This window comes from Lepisma saccharinum, chromosome 2 (assembly GCF_977018435.1).
Source record: "Lepisma saccharinum chromosome 2, izLepSacc3.1, whole genome shotgun sequence".
In the NCBI taxonomy this organism is placed as follows: Eukaryota; Metazoa; Arthropoda; class Insecta; order Zygentoma; family Lepismatidae; genus Lepisma; species Lepisma saccharinum.
In genome coordinates this window covers 199,066,982-199,071,509 of record NC_139230.1, presented here as the reverse complement: position 1 = coordinate 199,071,509, position 4,528 = coordinate 199,066,982, and positions in this window count along the sequence as shown.

Here is a 4,528-nt window from a genome sequence, read left to right as displayed (position 1 = left end):
GGTTGCGCCAGGGGTTGCTTGCGCACCCCTTAATTTTCTTCCACACCCCCTTCAGCACCCTACGTTCAACTGAAAACACTAACCCTTAGAGTGTCATATTATGTCATGTCGTCATATCGAGCGTCGAATGTTAGGTACTGAAGTAAGACCGTTATTATTGTATGCAACAGGCAAGCACTGAAAGAGGTGCCGATATACATACTTTCCTGTATTAGCGACAGCCTCTATAAATATCAGCGGCCGTTTATTTCTTTCGTCAGCATTGTTGTTATGATTTTTTTCTTCCTTTATATCTTCAATTGGTCTGTTTGTGGTTTTCGATAATTACCTACAGATTAATGTGAGTTATATATTTCTTTCATTTTCTTTTGCATTGTTGATAAATGGTTTATTTTCCGCTTATTTGTTGTTCTTCACAGTGGAGCAAAAATTTCAGCTGCTTTCAAGGTATCACCAAGTCGCTGACAAAGTCGTGCTCGGGAAAGTATTTGAAGGGTTCGGGTGTAAAACATGGTAAGTGACATTTTGGTTATTTTTGAGTTAGAGTAAAATGTGCCATCCTTCAATTTTCGAGAGAAATTGCCATGTCATACAATTTGCAATGGACTCAGTGATGACTTCCGAAATTGGTAAACACAACAACAAGAAAGAAACAATTTATCTACAGTGTAGCTTCCAATAACCTTTTCAAAATGTCACTTACCATATTTTACACCCGAGCTCTTCATTTAACGCGAGTTGTAACATGAAGGGTAGTTTTTTTGTTAATACGTTCTTTGTATTTGTTCCACGTAACATGTCTAGTAAACGTACCATTTCAGGCTTTTTCAGAATCCGTTAGAAAAAGGCCCAATATTCACGAAGAAATTCTACAGTTTGTTGTTGAGGATAGTGCGGCAGAAGGGATTTTAACGAAGACGAAGTTACTGTGCACTTCGCGTTTTGTCCTGAAGTGGCAGACGGAATGTACTATGTATTTGGTACCTCCATTAGTTACATTGAAAAGGTTTAAAAATTGTGTTTTTAAAGGCAAGTCTAATTTCAATTTTTATTTCACTACTACATAGTTCAATAAGACTGCAACTTGTATCTGAATGTTTACACTGTACGGCCACTTTCTTGGGGCACAAAACTTAATACATACGATCATGTAAGTCCAGGGAGAAGGCAAGGGAGCACGGCCTGCCTGGAAAATGAATGTCAATCTGAAGTTATTATATTTCACACACAAAATTTCATTTCAGTCAGTAATTTTTGTTAATCAGTAACAACGATTAGAGGTGCAGTTGCCCCCGCTTTTTGCTACTTGTGCCCCCGCACTATGCTAAACTGTCCTTGCCCCCCCCCCCCCGTTTTGGCACCTTGCTCCCTAGTTTTGAAAGGTTGCATGCGTGTTTAATGGTTTTCCTTATTTTCAGCATCGCACTCCCTAAATTTCATTCCGCACCCCCTCAGCACACCTTGATGATTAATCCTGGCGCCGCCACTGATGCTTCCAATGTATTGCTAATCGTGAACCTGATAATCTTTTTTCTTAATTATTGTGACTGTAAATTGGAATTAATCGATAAAATACCCACGTGCAATTCGTAATAATACATATTACGGACGATTACGTAATTGATAAGAATATTTTTTTCAAATTTGGATTTAAAGATTTTAAGTTAAAACATTACACAACATTAAATAAAAGAAATTATTACAAAGTAGATTTTTCTAAACCAAGAGAATAAGTAAATCTAAGCTGAATTAACAATAAAAGCTAAATCGAATTTTAATAGAAGAATGTGGAAGAAACATCAATCATGAATACAAGCAAGGATCTCTATGCACTTTTATGTAAAATTTATATTCTAATAACGGTTATGGTAATTTGGGTCGATGGTATTTTTATTTAAATGATAATTACTATTATTCTAGCTTCAGCATTTATTTTATGTAATCATTTGGTACGTTCAGTGCGTCTCTGACTTCCTTGTGAAAAGTTTTTCTCAAAATACCCTATCACTTAATCCTTCGCAATTCTAGAGTCAAATGTTCTTTATGAAAAATATCGCAGTTGTTATGTCTACGTTAGTGCCGGTGCAGAAAATTAAAGCAAGTCATTTATGTATAATTGATTTCTGACTGCTATGTATATCTTTTCATCTAATTTTACACACTAGCCTGAACACGACCACCATTCGCATATATAAGATAGTGAAGAGTTTCGATTCTGCTTTTTTCAGATGCTGCATTCATGGTTTACGTGCACTGCAGTACGTTCAGATATCATAATGCAAGCCCGGAGAGGTGATTTCCTCCACACCGTGATAGTCATAATTGAAGATCTGACTGGTGCTCATTGTACGTCCCCATCACAAATACAGTAACGTTTGTCTCTCACCCTCCAGAAGACCGGCTTTCATTTCTGCCCTACCATTCAGGGCCTTCATCATTTTTTAATGAATATCATCAGCGGACGTGAAGGGCACAATGCGATTCCCAAGGGATAGGTGCAAATGAGTTCATTGTTGACATGTTTCGAGAGGGGGGGATGTAATGGACAGAGATACTTGTAAATATCTGCGAACTTTCAACTCGTGAGTTACCGATGGACGTTATTGTCGCACCGCGAATCTAATAATGATTTGGCCGGACTCATTTTCTATCCCATACTTTTTTTTTCAAATTGGTACAGCAGCAGCATCCAAAGTAGTGGAGGGGCCCGTTTCTGAACTCAGCATTGCGGTGCGAGCATCAAACTGTGTGCGTTTCATTAAAGAAGGACAGGACATTTTATGTGCAAAGTTTAATCGAGACTGAACCTCCGAGTACCCTTTGGTCCAATCTAGACGTGGCGTATCCACGGGGAAGGTTGACGGGATTTATATTCCCCTTTTTACCATTTTTCCTAAAAAATGAAAGGTAATAAATTTAGCACCGAGAGTAAAATTCGGTTACACTCCTTATTGGACGATCCCTGGACACGCTACTACCAAGGAGTACTTTCATTCAACCACTTAACCGTTTTTTATGAACTGTTTGATTGATATTTTTTGTATTTGAAATTAGTTCGAAACTCTAGAAACAAATCACGTATTTATTTACACGCAAGAAAAGTAAATTCATCGCATGAAACAAAGAAATGCATGTAGTCTGTATATCAGTACAAATGTTTAAATGCATCATCGGGAAAGATGCAGGAAGGTGTCTCAAAATGCATCAATTGATGCATTAGAGTACAGCTCGATATAGAAAGAGCACTGCTCACTTGCATCATATGATGCACTTCGAAGCTACCTTTACAAATGATATGCAAAAATGCATCAAACTGTAAACCTGATTCTTGGCAAAGGCAAAAAAACAACCTTTAGTGCATCAATCGATGCGTTTCTGGTGCAATTGTTTAATTGTTTAAAATATATATGTAAGCCTATTGTAATTGGGGCAAAAGCTCTGTTATAGGTGAAATAAATAAATAAATAAATAAATAAACTGTGTGTACGTTGTGCTGGATATTTAATTACTTACTGTTTAATTGATTAATTGATTGATTGATTTGGTTTATTTTACTTCGCTTTTGTGCCACTTTTAACTAATCGCAAAGATGGGAATGAGTGATTAAATTGATTCACAAAGAACTCTCATGTCCTGGCCGGGATTCGAACCCGGCACCTCTGTCGGCGTAGCGCGAAGCACTAACCACTCAGCCACGAAGACCGGCACCTAATGTTTAAGAATGTATATTAACAGTATTTTAATTAAGCTATGCAGAGTAAAGATAGTTAATTAATATACTAATAGGTACAGTTTCTTAGTCACAACAGTATCGCAGAGCAAAAATTGTAAAGTTTTGAACTAACAAAGAGCTGATACTATGCAAATCTATCTTTCCTTTAGGTATATAAGATAACAATCCCTTAGTGTTTCTGTCCATAAAAATCATACACTTACTCTATTTATCATGTAGTCTCAGGCAAGGACGTATAATGAACGCCTGCTCCGTTATATCTTGTTTCATGCATCCCTCTGGAAAACTTGAAAAAATTGGATTGAAGTTTTCTGTAACAGGGCGGTGTTACCCAAAGTACATTATACTTTACTAGTTTTGGCATCCTCATCTTCTTTACACAGGCTTTTTTTTACAACCCATTCGTCCATCAAGTTTCATGATGGTTTAGAATCCAATTTAGAGACTTTCTGCCTCGCAGCTGGCAAAATTGGGTTGGCTTAAATCGAAACTGACGCGTTGAGGGGAACTTCGACCCAGTTTCATTTTTCTCCTCTGGTACCAATACCTGAAAGGAAGGACTCAGCTGCTGCTGAAGAAAGAATAACAAATATTGGTTTTCCTCAATTTTTAGGGCACGGGTCCACGACAGCAGCCTCCATGACGATGATATGTTGCTCATATTTTCAATGGTTTCTCTGCTACAGGTATTTTTTCGTGGTTGTAGTTTGATTGTAAGGGGTTCTGTCACAATATCGTCAATAATGGAAGTGTCTTGCAGTATCAATGACATCAGTTTTCAAGTACAGTGAATGC